We start from the raw sequence: 17,853 nt of genomic DNA on the forward strand, positions 1-17,853 counted from the left end.
GCAACTACAAATTTGAAAGAAAAGAGTCGCAGAAGGGGATGACTCTACCACGAATCTAATACGTTTGGCCAATTCTTAGGTGGAACTTCTTCATCTGGCTCCGACCTTCCACCATACTAGCATGTTGTCATGATTGCAGTAAACCATAAAATAATATGCTTATTTTTATTTATGGTCTGTATTTTTTTTCCTTTGGTGTTGTGTGAAATTTTTAATTTGTTGTGTTTTTATTTGATCTTAAATTAAGTAATTTGATGTTTCCGTATCAAAATATGTAATATATGGTTTAATGATATTGTTTATTATTTGTATTTGATTTGATCCAAATATTACAATTACAATAAAGTAAAATAAAACAATTAAATCAAATTAATTAAAAGTGGAGCAAATAATCAAAGATAAAATAATATAAAGACTGAAATAAAAAAATAATTTGCAATAAGGACCAAAAAGTAATATTATTTTTCAAAAAAAACTATTTAATAATTTTGGAGGATGACATTTTCGTAAATATGACATCCTCCAAAATAATTCGGCAAAGCTAAATATGAAGAACCACTGTAGCATCCTCCATTTTGGAGGATGACTTTGGAGCATGGTTGGAGCTCAAGTCATCCTCCAAAATGGAGAAATTCTCCATATTGCTGAACGGTTGGAGAAGCCCTAATACATGTAAATAAATGGAAATTCTCCCATTAGCGCACGAGTTCAATTTCCCAATTTGGACCTTCTAACATTAAATGTTCAGTAAGCCGAGTTGATCCGTAGGCCCGCAACCAGAAGAAAACAAAAATAGCTTCCACTTGGATAAAACTAGAATTTTTTTTCCTCATACAGTTATTTTCTACAATAAATATTTGAAATTATATCAAATCAATTATTAATAAAGTAACTTTAAATTTTCAGAGATACTTTTTTTTTTTATTTACTTAGAAATATTTTGAGTATGGTTATAATATTTTAACTATATTTATTTTGTGGTTATTATCAGTTTGATTTATTATTGGGACAAGGGTAGGCCGGATAATTTGAAGATTGATAAAATAACAATCTACGATGGTGTAAATTAGGTTTTTTTGAGCTTATATAAGTTCTTGAAAATAGCTAAAAGCGAGCTCATAATCTCTTTATATTTGTTTGACAATTTTTTTTTTCAAACAGCTTAAAAGCTATTAAAATAAGCTATTTGACACCTTATATTTTTTTTTTTAAAAAAAATATTATTTGAATATATTACTTTTCCATGTTACCTTACATAATTTCTTAAATACTCAACTTGCCCTCCACCCATTTTTTTATGTAATCAATTTTTTTCTAAATTAAAATATAAAATAGTTATTTCATAAATATATATTTAACATTTATGATAAAATTCTAAAACTATATTTGTATATATAACTATATTTCAAATTATTTTCATAATATTATACCATTTTTGATAATTTTAACAATAAAAAAATCTTATAATATCAAACACATTATTTCTAGTTACACGACAAGCTAAGAATGCGAGCTTCCCCACTGAAAGCAACGATGGTGACAAAGATTTGCAATGTTTGTCCGAATTTGGTTGGTCCCGTTGGATTCTCATTCTCATCCTTTTTGGCAAACGTGGTTGTTTACTTTTTACACTTAACCACGCAGTATTGTATGGCTATGGCGGAATCCGGCGGGTTATTGCAAGTTATGATCACATCGAGATTGAAATCGCTGCTTTTCTTGTTTGCGGTGGTTCTTACGGCGGTTCTCGGCGCTGACCAGTACAGTAGAGATGATTTTTCGGCGGATTTCGTTTTTGGGTCGGGAATTTTGGCTTATCAAGTCAGTGTTTTCCCCTCCTTTTTCTGTTCTTTTCATTCGCGGTTTTTTTTCTCCTCATAGTATTGTTTTTTCTCTTTTACTAATTTTGGTAAAATACTGTTTGATCCATTTTTGTGCATTCTTCTTGTTGATGATTTTCTCACTCTTTCTGTGATTCTGGATCCAAAACTTGGGTAATAATTTAGGAGATAATCCATTTTCCAATTTGCATTTCCATTCCTAACACTTGTTTGAACTGTATCTGAAAAAAGTATGAGAGGGCAGCGTTTGATGATGGAAGAACTCCAACCGTTTGGGACACCTTTGCTCATTCTGGTCTTTACTTTACTCTCTTCTTACACTAGTATTCTTGAAAAGTTGAAAGGTCATTATATTTGTTTTTTTATTTATTATTTTATATTAAAGTGTCCCTATGCCTCCTTTCTTGGTGAAGGTGTTTTAGTTTGTTGGTGGAGAATTTGCTATATGTATATTGCTTTGTGATATTTAGAGGCCCTTATGTTCTTATTACTCGAAATTTTCAGATGGATCCGTAGCCAATGGAGACGTAACATGTGGTGGATATCACAAGTACAAGGTCTGTATACTCCACCTGTTGGTCCTTTTTAAGATTAGCTCTCCGTTCAATTTTGTCTTTTCCTTCTGGTGCATACCATCATTTGATCTGGAAATTTTCTATGAAATGAAGAATTCCAATATTCTTAATTAATTTTTATCTAGTTAAAACATTATGTCATCATAGAAATAGACTCCATTATTCGACATTATACTACTCGATTTAATCATTGATATACCTCAATAAAGTGATTTCCTTGGACGAGCTGAAGAAGCTCCTCCAAATATAAGATAAACTGTTGCTGAACTGAAACCACTAACAAGAGTGTTAAGGGGGGCCGGAAGATGTTCCGGCGTATCCTCTCCGACGCTCAAGTCAGATGCTAGGATAGCGAAAATATAGATAGTGGTGTGTGCACGAGTGAAAAATTAGGATTCAAATAATGAAAATGAACCTCATATTTATAGGAGAGGGCTCCGGATTTAGCGCCTACCTTCCTTATCAAGAATCCGTGAATCCCGGGATCAAAATCCTGAATATTTAGGCTGAGATATCGCCCGAATCTTGTCTCAATAAATAAAATAACAATACACTTAATCTGAGCTGAACTGTTATCATGAGGACACTATATTGCTGCTCTCCCTAGGGTCATATGAAAAAGGGGTGAGTGAGTTATTGCTGAACCCCTGAACTCAACCTGAACACTGATCCTAACATCTTAGATAGCTCACCAAGGTTGTTCAACCCCTCTACTAAGCTAACTCCCTACTGACATCGGAGCTGAGATGAACTCCATAGCTCCCGACCCGAGCTGGAGGCGATGGTGGAGGAGCTTGGCTGAGCTCCCGAGCTGAGCTCCCGACCCGTGATGAAGGCGATGGTCGAGGAGCTTGGCTGAGCTCCCGAGCTCCCTAGCTGAGCTGGAGGCGATGGTGGAGGAGCTTGGCTGAGCTCCCGAGCTGAGCTCCCGACCCGAGCTGGAGGCGATGGTCGAGGAGCTTGGCTGAGCTCCCGAGCTCCCTAGCTGAGCTCCCGAGCCGAGCTGGAGGCGATGGTCGAGGAGCTTGGCTGAGCTCCCGAGCTGAGCTCCTGGCCCAAGCTGGAGGCGATGGTCGAGGAGCTTGGCTGAGCTCCCGACCCGAGCTGGAGGCGATGGTGGAGGAGCTTGGCCGAGCTTCGCGAGATGAACTCCTGAACCAGTTATGGTTGATTAAGGGGATATTCCTTTTTAGGATCATCGATGAGTTGAGGCGGTTTCCTCCTCCGGGTATCACAAGTCCCTCCCATAATAGTCAAATTGAGGTCAAAGACTCGAAATTCGTTTTTATTCTGAGATGATCCTGAGAGAATGCCAACCTGAGGTGCCTGCTGAGCCATGCTGTAATTCTGACAAGACGTACTTTGTTTCGCTCTCCCAACGATAACTTTTCGAATTCCACTCGGTCTGAGCCGTCCACCTGTCCTAAAATCAACGGCCTGGATTGATCCGTGCTTTCTAAAAATAGGCCTTACTGTAAAATTTTGTTTCACTTTCGCTTTTATTCCTCTTGCATAATTTCTCTCTCTAGTTTTTACCTCCGCGCTCTTCCTTTCTTCCTAATTTCCGAGCTCCCTGAGTAAGTTTAAACCCCTTTAATGACTTCTTCATCCCACCCTCACCAGGAGGGCTCAGATGAGGTGTTTGTTGAGGTGGATCGATATGATTCCCTCGAAATTACCCCAGCAGGAGAGCCCTAGGGCAAGGATCCTGCTCCCGCCTCTCCTTCCGCTCGGGATGATGACTTGGGGAATGACCCCGAGGATCCCCCCGTCCCCTGGTTTGATCTATACTCTTCTGAGCTAGATGCCTCAGATGAGGAGAGAATAAGGGCTCTATCACATGCTCCCGAGGGCTATGAATTCACCATTCCTGACCTTGATGACCGAGCTGACAATCCCCCTATGGGATATTATACTTTTTATGTAGATCAGCTAGAAGCTGGCCTTAGGTTTCCCCTCCCCCTTCTCTTCCAGCAGCTCAGTCGCTACTATGAGCTCCACTTAGGACAATTTACTCCTAACTCCTTTCGGACCTTGTGTAGCTTTGTGGTCCTTTTTAAAACCTTAGGTTTTGAAGTAAATTGTTTTACCATATGTAACTTCTTGCTCCCCAAACGCTCTGAGGAGGGCCTCTTTTACTTTTCTTGCCGCCCTAATTGCAAATTTTTTCAAGGGCTCTCCCAGTTCCAACAAAAATTGGAAAAACTCCTTCTTTGTTCACCCTACTGATGCCTGGGACATATGCTCAGTTTGGAGGGACACCCTCCCTCTCCTGCTTGTTCCTGCCACGGGCTTCCACCAGGGGGAGCTGTTTACTGGAGCCCTAAGGGCCATAGGGGGAAGGTGCTTTAATATCTCTGCCCTTCTGGCAGAGGACTTACTCTGCCACCATGGGCTCAGCTCGGCAGATGTTTCTGTCCGGGGAAACTTAGGTATGGCCCTTCCCCCGCCCGTGCTCTGCTTTCCTAATGTTATGCCTTATTATTCCTTGCCCTGACCTTCCATTTATCTTGTGCAGAAAAAAGAGTTATGGATGCTGCTATGAAGAGAATGCTGGAGAAGAAGAAAACAGTTGCCCCATTTGGGGGCAGGGCTGAAGGGAGCTCAGCCAAGTCTAAAGCCCTCTCGCCCCGGGCTACTAGCAAGCCTAAGCCTTCTTTCACCTAGTCTAAAGGCTCGAAAAGGCGGGCAACGTCGAGCCCTCCCCCCTGAAGTGGTGGAGCTGGACTCCGGGAATTCTTCTATTCCCGAGGTGACACCCCTTCGTCAATTTAGGGCAGATAAACCTCATACTCCCGTGGTCCGGTGCAGGACCAATTTCTTTGAGATGTACCACGATGCCCTGCGTATTGTGGGAGTCGGGCCTACTCCAACTGCTGGGTCAGTCCTCCGGGATATGATCTCCCAGGCTGACGCCGATTATGTGAAGAGCCTTGGATGGGCTGAGCTGATGCAACGTTCTAACACTGCCTCAGCTGAGGTAACCTTCCCTTCTCCATTATTTCATGTTCCCCTTTTATATTCTCCTTTACTTATTCTTTTTCCTTCTTAGGCCGCCGTCCTGAACGCCGAGATGTCCCTCCGAGCTTCCATGACTCATTTTCTAAGGATACCCGAAATTATGAAGCTCATTTTGCTGAGCTTAATCAGTTAGCGGAGGACGCAAAGCTTGGTTATGAAAAAGAGGTGGCTAATCTCCGAGCCCAAATGGAGGAGATGCGGATGGGCTCCCAAGCTGAGAGGCTGAAGCTGCAAAATGACCTCCGGATTTACGAGGTACAAAAGGAAGCTTTGCAGGGGGAGCTCAAAGGCTCTCAGGATCAGCTTGCTCAAGCCCTCCAAGAGCTAGAGTTTATCCCGAACCGAGCTGGCTAAGGGAGCTGAAGGCTTTAAAGAAAGCTTCCTAAAGTCGGACGAGTTTATGGATAAGGTTGCTGTCCAAGCCTATGGCTACCTATCCAAAGGGTTCGAGGGTTGCACCCAGCAGTTCAGGGCAGCAGGTTATCCTCCTGAAGGGATCTCTCTAGATTTTCTAGACTTGGATGGATTTGCCCTCTCCCTCACCTCAGGAGAGGCAGCCAAGGAGGGCGAGGCCGAAGCCGAGGGAGGCGAGGGTGAAGGGGAGAATGAAAATTAATTTTTATAATTGCTTATGTAAACACTTAAATTTTTGTCAGATTATGCAAACTCAGTTCTGTTATTATTCTTTTAGGCTATCACAATTTGAGTTGCGATTACAAACCTTAAAATGAGCTGAGCCGAGCCCCGTGGAGGGAGGCAGAATTAACACTTAAAAATAAACTAAAACCCAAAAGGCGTTGAGCTGAGCTGAGCTCTGGGTGACCGAGCTGAGCTAAGACACTATACACACTTAAAAATAAACCAACACCCAAAGGTGGTGAGCTGAGCTGAGCTGAGCTCCAGTGGAGAGCAAGATAAATATTTAAAAATTTACTAACACCCGAAGGTGAGCTGAGCTGGGCTCCTAAAGGGAGGCAAGCTAAATACTTAAAATTTAACTAACTCACGAAGGTGAGCGGAGCTGAGCTCCTGAAGGGAGGCAAGCTAAATACTTAAAATTTAACTAACTCCCGAAGGTGAGCTGAGCGGAGCTCCTGAAGGGAGGCAAGCTAAATATTTAAAATTTAACTAACTCCCGAAAGTGAGCTGAGCTGAGCTCCTGAATGGAGGCAAGCTAAATACTTAAAATTTAACTAACTTTCGAAGGTGAGCGGAGCTGGGCTCCTGAAGGGAGGCAAGCTAAATACTTAGAATTTAACTAACTCCCAAAGGTGAGCTGAGCTGAGCTCCTGTATGCCGAGCTGAGCTTCCGAATGACTGAGCTGAGCTCCCGTGTCGAATGTCGAGCTGATCTTCCAAATATACCGGGGAGACTTGGCCGAGCTTTCGGTCTCCCGGCTTGACCTGGATTATATGACCCGAAAGCTTGGACTCCCGAGCTCCCGACCTGACCTGGATTATGTGACCCGAAAGCTTGAATAGACTCCCGAGCTCCCGACCTGACCTGGGTTATGTGACCCGAAAGCTTGAATGGACTCCCGAGCTCCCGACCTGACCTGGATTATGTGACCCGAAAGCTTGAATGGACTCCCGAGCTCCCGACTTGACCTGGATTATGTGACCCGAAAGCTTGAATGGACTCCCGAGCTCCCGACCTGACCTTCCCCAGCTCCAAGTTTACCTTGATGAGCTTGAGGTGAAGTAACCTCTATTATTTGTTAAGTGTGCTCAACGAGTTCACTATGAAATTTACCCTTCTTGTTCAAGTATGTACTGAATTAAGCTGCCAACACTGGATGTGCTTAAATTAAAATAAGCGAGTTGGGTTAAGCTGGTTAGAACAATGAGCTTGAACCAAATTCTTGGACTTAAGGGGCATTATTAAAGTGATGAGCTGAACCGAAGTCAGTGGCCTAAGAGGCGTGACTAAGGCAATGAGCTATACCAAAGTCAGGGGCCTAAGAGGCGTGACTAAGGCAATGAGCTGAACCTAAGTCAGGGGCCTAACAAGCATGACTGAGGTGATGAGCTGAACCTAAGTCAGCGGCCTAACAGGCGTGACTGAGGTGATGAGCTGAACCAAAGTCAGGGGCCTAAGAGGCGTGACTAAGGTGATGAGCTGAACCAAAGTCAGGGGCCTAACAAGCGTGACTGAGGTGATGAGCTGAACCTAAGTCAGGGGCCTAAGAGGCGTGACTAAGGTGATGAGCTGAACCAAAGTCAGGGGCCTAAGAGGCGTGACTAAGGAATGAGCTGAACCCAAGTCAGGGGCCTAAGAGGCGTGACTCAGGCATGAGCTGAACCAAAGTTAGGGGCCTAAGAGGCGTGACTATGGTGATTCGCTGAACCTAAGTCAGGGGCCTAACAGGCGTGACTGAGGTGATGAGCTGAACCAAAGTCAGGGGCCTAAGAGGCGTGACTAAGGTAATGAGCTGAACCAAAGTCAGGGGCCTAACAGGAGTGATTGAGGTGATGAGCTGAACCTAAGTCAGGGGCCTAAGAGGCGTGACTAAGGTGATGAGCTGAACCAAAGTCAGGGGCCTAAGAGGCGTGACTAAGGCATGAGCTGAACCCAAGTCAGGGGCCTAAGAGGCATGACTCAGGCATGAGCTGAACCAAAGTCAGGGGCCTAAGAGGCGTGACTGAGGTGATGAGCTGAACCAAAGTCAGGGGCCTAACAGGCGTGACTGAGGTGATGAGTTGAACCTAAGTTAGGGGCCTAAGAGGCGTGACTAAGGTAATGAGCTGAACCAAAGTCAGGAGCCTAAGAGGCGTGACTAAGACATGAGCTGAAACAAAGCCAGGGGCCTAAGAGGCGTGACTGAGGTGATGAGCTGAACCAAAGTCAGGGGCCTAAGAGGCGTGACTAAGGTGATGAGCTGAACCAAAGTCAGGGACCTAACAGGCGTGACTGAGGTGATGAGCTGAACCTAAGTCAGGGGCCTAAGAGGCGTGACTAAGGTGATGAGCTGAACCAAAGTCAGGGACCTAACAGGCGTGACTAAGGCATGAGCTGAACCAAAGCCAGGGGCCTAAGATGCGTGACTAAGGTGATGAGCTGAACCAAAATCAGGGGCCTCAGAGGCCTGACTAAGGTGATGAGCTGAACCAAAGTCAGGGACCTAACAGGCGTGACTAAGGCAATGTTTACATCAATATTTCTGAAAGAATAACTGCTTATAGATAAAAACAAAATATAGCTTGCATGATTTACAACTTAAAGAAAAATTGTTCTTGCAACATTTAAGAATAATATTTGCGTAAATTATAAGCACTCCATGGTCTCTTCAACATCTTTCCCTTTGAATCTTCTAAGTAGTAAGCATCTGAACTGAGCCTCATCACCACCTTGTATGGTCCTTCCCATTTAGGGTCGAGCTTCCCTACAGCTGCATCTTGAACTCTTCTGAGTACCAAATATCCTACCTGTATTCCCTTCCTGCGCACCCGACGATTATATGATCGAGCTACCCTGTTCTTGTATGCCTCCATTCTGATGGCAACGACTTCTCTCTTCTCCTCCATAAAGTCTAAGTCTTCCATTCTCTTTTCTCCATTCTTCTCATCGTAGAAAATGATCCGAGCTGACTCTTCTCCAATTTCTGCTGGCAAGACCGCTTCATTTCCATAAACCAGACTAAATGAAGTCTCTCCTGTCCTAATTCTGGGTGTGGTACGATATGACCATAACACACTAGGGAGTTCCTCCACCCAATTTCCTTGGGCTTTTCCTAATCGGGTCTTAAAGCTTTGCACCAAAGATCTGTTAGTGACCTCCACCTGACCATTGCTTTGAGGATAATGGACAGATGTGAAGTGTTATTGAATTTTCATCTCTTTGCACCAAGCTTGCACCCGGGATCCCTAAAACTGTCTCCCATTGTCGGAGAAAATCTTCCGCTGTACTCCAAACCTACACACAATATTCTTCCACAGAAATTTCAGAACTTCTCCTTCAGTAATTCGTGCCAAGGCCTCCGCCTCCACCCATTTAGAGAAGTAATCTATAGCGACCAACAAGAATTTCTTCTGAGCTAGGGCTAGAGGGAAAGGACCCACAATATCCATTTTCCACTGATCGAAAGGACACGCTGCCACGATTCCTTTCATTAACACCGCTGGCCGATGCTGAAGTCTACTATGTCACTGACAACTGTCACAAGAAGTTACCAAAGGTATGACACCTTTCAAAATAGTAGGCCAAAAATATCCTGCTAAAAGAACCTTACGAGCTAGAGAATAAGATCCTAAGTGATTGCCACAACACCCCTCGTGTATCTCCTTCCGGACATAATGAGCTTCCTTAGGACCCAAAAACTTGAGAAGAGGTCCAGAAAATGACTTCTTATAAAGAACTTCCTCCACCATCACAAAGCGGAGACTCCTCTGTTTCAACCGATATGCCTTCTTTGGATCCTTTGGTAACTCGCCCTTCTCCATGTATTTCAAGAGCTCTTTTCTCCAGTCACTCTCTTCCGGAGCTAATGGTGTGAGCTCAGTAGAAGGTGTTAATTCCACTTGTACGACTACCTCTCTGTTTTTCCAGTTATGAAGTGAGCTAGCCATCTTGTCCAGAACATCCGCCTTTTCGTTGCTCTCTCTAGGGATCTGCTCAAACATTACCTCATCAAAGAGGCCCCGAGCTTCCTCTATTGCCTTCATGTACTCTTTTAACTTCTCACTTTTCACCTCATAAGACCCATTCACTTGCTGAGCTACCAATTGCGAATCAGAATAGAGATGTATCCGGGCTGCCCCAACTTGCTTAGCTGCCCGAAGGCCAATTAACACGGCCTCATATTCTGCCTCATTATTGGAAGCTCAAAAATCCAACCTGACTGCCAATCAGATCTCAACTCCCTGAGGGGATATCAGAAGCACCCCCACTCCACATCCTTCGCTGTTAGAAGAACCATCAACATACACTTTCCATAAGCCCTGCCCTTCCATATGTTTTGTTTCGGCTAAAAAATCAGCCAATGCTTGAGCTTTAATCGCTGCTCTTGGTTCATACTGAATATCATACTCACCGAGTTCAGTAGTCCACTTCACCAATCGTCCCAAAATGTCAGCGTGAGTTAATATCATTTCTATGGGACTATTGGTTAACACCACAATAGGATGTGATAGAAAATAAGGTCTGAGCTTCCGGGTCATCATAACAAGTGTAAGTGCCAACTTCTCGACCTCTGAATACCGGAGCTCAGCACCCTTGAGAGCATGTGAGAAAAAGTAGATAGGATGTTGAGCCGCTCCCTCCTACCTAATGAGTACCGAACTGACCGTGTAACGACCCACTGTATCAAGACAGGTCTTTTCAGCGTGCTTATGTCCTCACTCACACGCACCCTGGAAAACTTCTCAGGGGGTCACCCATCCTATATATGCCCCAAGTCAAGCACGCTTAACTTTGGAGTTCTTATGTGATGAGCTTCCGAAAAGAAGATGCACCTTCTTGATATGAGCAGTACATATGAAATCTTTTAAACCCTCCTCAACTATGTAGTCCCATACCTACACAGTCTCAGAATCCCCTCTCATTCCGGCACGAGATCGGTTCATTCATGTCTCCCTCCGCCTAGAAGCCTACCAGGAGCCGCTCATTGTCCGTGCAACCTCTTGGCACCGGCGATCACTCCCTGCTTCCTCAGCCCCGGGCGTCATGTAGTTGAGGAGGGTTTAAAAGATTTCATATGTACTGCTCATATCAAGAAGGTGCATCTTCTTTTCGGAAGCTCATCACATAAGAACTCCAAAGTTAAGCGTGCTTGACTTGGGGCAATTATAGGATGGGTGACCCCCTGTGAAGTTTTCCAGGGTGCGTGTGAGTGAGGACATAAGCACGCTGAAAAGACCTGTTTTGATACAGTGGGTCGTTACAAATGGTATCAAAGCCGACCTCTCTTAGTACGGTATGGTTCGGGGACGAACCAAGCGAAAGCTGGTGGGCATGTGACGCCCGGGGCTGAGGAAGCAGGGAGTGATCAGCAGTCTGGACCAACCCATGAAAATAAACTAAGTGCGGAATATATATTTAATTATTTTTATACATGAAGTCTATTTTAAGTAAAAGTATATTTATTATTAAAATTAATTAAATATATATTACGGACATATTTTAAGTGCATGCATACATGAAATATTTTATGATGTTTTTATGATTAAGAATTGAGCATGAAAAATATTTTTATGAAAATTGAAGTGATGTGACAGCATAGAAGTGGTTTTACCACTGACACAGAGGTAGTTCTACTACCGGCATAGAAGTGGTTTTACCACTGGCACAGTAGTAGTTTACTACCAGCATAGAGGTGGATTTATCCACCGCCACGTACGATGGTTCTTTAGACTGATCAGTCGGCACAGTTATTAGTCACATTCATGGATATGACCATACTCAGTTTTTATGTTTATGACATGCTCAATTATGTTATGTATGATGAAGAAAGTTATGTTATGTTTATGATTTATGATTCAGCATTTATGTTATGAAAAATGTTTTCATGCATGCTCATGTACATATATATGTATTAGTATCTACGTGATGCATTATTTTTAACCTTGTTATAAAGGATTAGACATGTTGAGCCCCTAGGCTCACTACGCTTATATGGTGCAGGTGAGCATGATGACATTTATGTAGCTCCTACCGGTGGGGAGGACGTATGAGCTCGCGGAGCAGTGGACCCCGTGACCGTCGCAGTTATTTAGTCTATTATGATGGAATTTTGAAACATGTTTTATTTTATTATTATTTCGCATATGAGATTTTTCAGCAGCATTGTTTATCATTTTAAATTGATGCATGAAACATTTTTAAGGATTTATTTAATATTTTTCAGGTTATTTAAGAAATATATGTTATTTTTATATACATATATGTATGGGCGTATATGTATAGTATTATTAAAAAAAAAGTTTTTCCGCATTTTATTAGTAGTAGGTGTTTCAATTGGTATCAAAGCACGGTCCTTGGAGGGTGTCCATCTGCCACGTGAAGCTCAGAAATCCCACTACCGGTCTGTAAGTTTTAAATGTTTTATTATGATTTATGAGGAACATATGTTATTACTTAAAACTTTATGTTAGCAAAGTTTTAAAATACTTAGTTATGCATTGCGATTTACGTGACTTTGGGATACTGAAACTTGTAACTAGATAAGTAATCGTGGAGTTAGTAAACTAAAATTTTGAGGGACTTCGTTATTAGAATTTGATCAGTCGAATTTCGAGGACGAAATTCAAATTAAGGGGGGAAGAATTGTAACACCCGAAAATTTTAATACGTAAATTCGCATGCATAATTAGGGAAAATAATTATTTAAAAATTTATATTTGGGTTAAATGACATTTATGTGTTATTATGTGAATTATATGCATGATTTAAATTTATTTTATCATTTAACCCGCAGTTATGGTATTTTTGGATTTTTGAGAATATTTATTATTTTGATCGCGTAGACGGGACCGTGGACGGACGAGATACCAAAATTCTTAGCCAAAAATATTTTATGAGTTTATGAGCCTTAAAATCTTATTTTAAGGAATTTTGTCAAGAAAATTTTAGTATTTAATTATATATTTATTTAAGAGTTGATTTTTAGCCAAAATAAGTCATTTTAATGACTTTTATTAATTTTTAAAAATACTATAAATTAGTATTTCGGGATTTTTGATTAGTTCAGATTAGTAGGTATTTTTAAGAGTTTAAAATCTTATATTTATGTTATATTATCTACCTAATTATTTTATACTAGTTATTATCCCAAACTATTCCTAGTTACAAAAATTTAAAACAAAAACCTACCCTACCCTAACCCCACTCAGCCGACAACTCCCATCTCCTCCCACCCCCATTCTCACGTTCAGCAAAAAGCAATCTCCATAGCCGATCCTTCATAGATTCTTGGAGTCTTTGGTTCGTTCGTCGTCCCGGAGCACCGTACACGCGATTATTATCTCGTTTCTCAATCTATCTTCGTTTAAGGCATGTTTATTCTTTCGTTTGAACACCATATAAGCTATTAACCATTCATGTTGGGTTTTATTCAGAGTTTTATAAGATATTTTCGAATTATGCAATTTCATGGATGTTTGATGCATGTTTGAGTGTCTACTTGGCATGGCTCACATTTTTCTTCAGCATGGTATGGTCCAGGGCTGAGGGATCGAGTCAGAGGGTTCCCAGGGTTCCTTAGGGTCGAGTTTGTTCAGAGTTTTAAGGTGTCATAGGCTGGAAACGAAGCTATTCACTTCTGATGCACACAGACGCGCAGGTTAGGGCTTTGGGAAGAGAGGGGTCGTTATCCTTCCTCAGGCCATGGATTTGTGCGTGGTTTGTTGGGTTTAAAAGATTTAGATGTTGGCTAAAATTGAGAAGTGGTTTCACGGTCTTTGGTTGTCGGAGGAAGCCGCACGAACGAAAGTTTGGCGACTGCTCAGTCTGCGCGCGAGGAGGAGGAAGGCGTCTGGTGCAGAGCTTCGTTCTCACTCCTCGGGCCATGGTTTGGTCTGATTCTTATTGTGTTAGAACCCCCTAGATGTGGGCTATCCATGGGCAGTGGTGCTCTGGCCAGGGGCGGCCGGAGCAGGGCGGCAGCAGCCATGGAATGGCTGCTGCTCGCCCAGCCGAGAAGAGAAGGAGAGGGGTGATCGGGTTTGGGGTTTGGGGGGGTTGCTGGGTCGGGTTATGGGTCAGGGTTGAGTGATGGGTCGGGTCAGGTAGTCATGGGTCGGGTTAAGTCGGTCCGGGTCCGGGTTAGGTGGGCCGGGCTTGAGTATTTAATTTTTAAATGTTTAATATTTTAATTGGTTTTTGGGCCAATTAATTAGAAATAAAATTATTTGGACCTCCAAATAATTTTATTTGGGCCTTAAATAATTTATTTAAGTTAGCACAATGATTTTTTTATGGGCTTGGGAGTCCATGAGAATTTTTGGGCCAGTCAGTGGATTTTGGGCCAGTCTAGAGTTTTATTGGGCTTAAGTTAAGTAATTGGGCTTAAATATTTTATTTAGGTCAAGTTAAGTTTAATTAAGTTATTTGGGCTAAAATATGATTATTCGATTTTATTTAAGTTTAATGGGCTTAGAGTGAGTGATCAGCAGTCTGGACCAACCCATGAAAATAAACTAAGTTCGGAATATATATTTAATTATTTTTATGCATGAAGTCTATTTTAAGTAAAAGTATATTTATTATTAAAATTAATTAAATATATATTACGGACATATTTTAAGTGCATGCATACATGAAATATTTTATGATGTGTTTATGATTAAGAATTGAGCATGAAAAATATTTTTATGGAAATTGAAGTGATGTGACAGCATAGAAGTGGTTTTACCACTGACACAGAGGTAGTTCTACTACCGGCATAGAAGTGGTTTTACCACTGACACAGAGGTAGTTTACTACCAGCATAGAGGTGGATTTATCCACCGCCACGTACGATGGTTCTTTAGACTGATCAGTCGGCACAGTTATTAGTCACATTCATGGATATGACCATACTCAGTTTTTATGTTTATGACATGCTCAATTATGTTATGTATGATGAAGAAAGTTATGTTATGTTTATGATTTATGATTCAGCATTTATGTTATGAAAAATGTTTCCATGCATGCTCATGTACATGTATATGTATTAGTATCTACGTGATGCATTATTTTTAACCTTGTTATAAAGGATTAGACATGTTGAGCCCCTAAGCTCACTACGCTTATATGGTGCAGGTGAGCATGATGACATTTATGTAGCTCCTACCGGTGGGAAGAACGTATGAGCTCACGGAGCAGTGGACCCCGTGACCGTCGCAGTTATTTAGTTTATTATGATGGAATTTTGAAACATGTTTTATTTTATTATTATTTCGCATATGAGATTTTTCAGCAGCATTGTTTATCATTTTAAATTGATGCATGAAACATTTTTAAGGATTTATTTATTTATTTAATATTTTTCAGGTTATTTAAGAAATATATGTTATTTTTATATACATATATGTATGGGCGTATATGTATAGTATTATTAAAAAAAAATGGTTTTTCCGCATTTTATTAGTAGTAGATGTTTCAGATCGCCCCCTCCAAAGCTGAGAGGTAGATGTATAACGGTTCACCCGGAACTGCCTTAGCCAATACAGGAAGTTCGGCTAAATAATTTTTTAAGTCCTCGAACGCTTTCCCACATTCAGCATCCCACTCAAACTTCTTAGCTTTCCGAAGAACCTTAAAGAAAGGTAAACTTCTATGAGCTGATCTGGATATGAACCGAGATAGAGCTGCTATCCTTCCTGCCAACCTCTGAACTTCCTGCAGGTTTCGAGGATGAGACATGGATCGGATAGCTTGCACTTTCTTGGGGTTTGCTTCAATCCATCTCTCAGTCACCATGTATCCCAAAAACTTGCCTCCTCTTACTCCAAACACACATTTTTCAGGATTGAGCTTTATTCCGTAAGACCTGAGCGTGGCAAAGGTCTCCCTCAAGTCGGTCATCAAACCTGCATCATCCTGGGATTTTACCAGGATATCATCCACATAAACCTCCACATTTTGGCCAATGTGGGAAGCAAACACCCTATCCATGAGACTCTGATAAGTAGCCCCTGCATTTTTCAAACCAAAAGGCATCACTCTGTAACAGAAAATTCCATGAGAGGTAGTGAAACTTACTTTATCCTGATCTTCCTCTGCCAACGGAATTTGATGGTACCCTTGATAGGCATCCATGAAACACAAATACTGATGACCTGCCGTAGAATCAACCAACTGATCAATTCGAGGCAGTGGATATCAATATTTTGGGCATGCCTTATTTAAGTCTCGAAAATCAACACACATCCTCCATTTGCCTGAACTCTTAGGGACAAGGACCACATTTGACAACCAAGAAGGGGAACTGGACTTCCCTAATATGACCTGCCTTAAGGAGTTCATTCACCTCTTTCTTAATAACCTTATCCTTTCAGGCCCAAAGTGTCTTTTTTTATGTTTTACCTGCTTCGCTCCCGCGAAAATGTTGAGCCGATGAACCATAACGTCTGCACTAACCCCTGTGAGCTCTGAAACAGACCAAGCAAAAACATCTTTGTTCTCCTTCAAGCAATCAATCAAGCTTTGCCTCATTGAAGAACTTAGATCAGCGGCTAACTTCACCATCTGAGCTCCAGGACTTAGCTCTACTTTCTCATGATCTTCTTCAGACATTAAAAATACCTTTTGACCCAACACCCTTGGTGCTCGGCCTATCAAAACCATTCCTACTTCCCTCCTACTTCTCTTTGCATCAACCTTCACTTCATTCACATAACACAAACGTGCTGCCTTTTGATCATCCCTAACAACCCCCACTTCTTTTCCACTTGGGAACTTCAATTTCTGGTGGTAGGTGGAAGCCACAGCTCGGAAATCACTCAGGGCAGGGCGTCCCAATATTCCATTGAAAGAAGATGGGGCATCCACCACTGTAAAGCAAGCCATTTTGGTTACTCTCTGCTCTCCACTCCCAAGGGACAAGGGGAGCACTATCTGTCCCAACGGTTGCAGAGCATGACCCGTGAATCCATACAACTCTGTGGTGATTGGATCCAACTCAAATCCTTCCAATTTCATTTGGTCCAGAGTTTCTTTAAAGATAATGTTTACTGAACTCCTAGTATCCACAAAGATACGAGCCACGTCATAATTGGATATGGTCAAGGTGACCAGTAAGGGATCATTATGAGGTAGCACCACATCCTTTAAATCTTCCCTTTCAAAACTGATGTTCGGATCAGTGGGACAGCTAAGCTGAGAATTTATCTCAAAATTTTCCAACCTACGCCCGTGAGCTTTGCGAGCCCTTCCCGAATCTCCATCCGTACTACCCCCTGAGATCATATGGATAACACCCCGATTGGGATGATTTGCAATTTTCTGCACCCTATCTCCTTGACCGTTTTGAGGAGCTCTTCCTTGATGATCACCTTGATTCTCTCTAACTTCATTCCTTTGATTCCTCCATTGGGGAGCTCGGACTTGGCGAGGAGGATTTGCCCTTTGAGTCAGCTCAGCTCTGATTCGAGGGTCATCATACATGATTCTTTGAACCTCCTCACCTAGCCTCTGACAATCATTGGTGATATGCCCATACTCCTGATGAAAATCACAAAACTTGTCAGATGGCGGTAACCGCGGACCTTTCTCAGCATTACAGGGCCTCACAAGTGCTCGCCTATCCTCACATACTTGCATTGCCTTCTCCAGGCTTACCGAGAGTGGTACATAGGGGTAGGGTCCTTTGACCCTGTTAATATCTTCTGCAACCCTCTTCCTTCCTCCTTCTGTCTTCCCCTCTGCCTTTGCTCCCACCTTGGCACTGGGCTTACTCCCAGACGTTCCTTCCTGTCTCCTCTGCCTCTGTGTATCCTCC

General features: G+C 42.2%; 1 protein-coding gene across 1 annotated transcript in view; it reads left to right on the forward strand.

The window, feature by feature from the left end:
* Nucleotides 1-1,749: 1,749 nt before the first annotated feature.
* Nucleotides 1,750-17,853, forward strand: part of LOC140888821 (beta-glucosidase 10-like) — a 38,935-nt gene continuing 22,831 nt past the window's right edge. The window contains exons 1-3 of the mRNA XM_073296524.1: nucleotides 1,750-1,821; nucleotides 2,073-2,136; nucleotides 2,358-2,398. The gene's annotated coding sequence lies outside the window, so the exon portion shown is untranslated. The remainder of the gene's footprint in view (nucleotides 1,822-2,072; nucleotides 2,137-2,357; nucleotides 2,399-17,853) is intronic.

This window comes from Henckelia pumila, chromosome 3 (assembly GCF_033568475.1).
Source record: "Henckelia pumila isolate YLH828 chromosome 3, ASM3356847v2, whole genome shotgun sequence".
In the NCBI taxonomy this organism is placed as follows: Eukaryota; Viridiplantae; Streptophyta; class Magnoliopsida; order Lamiales; family Gesneriaceae; genus Henckelia; species Henckelia pumila.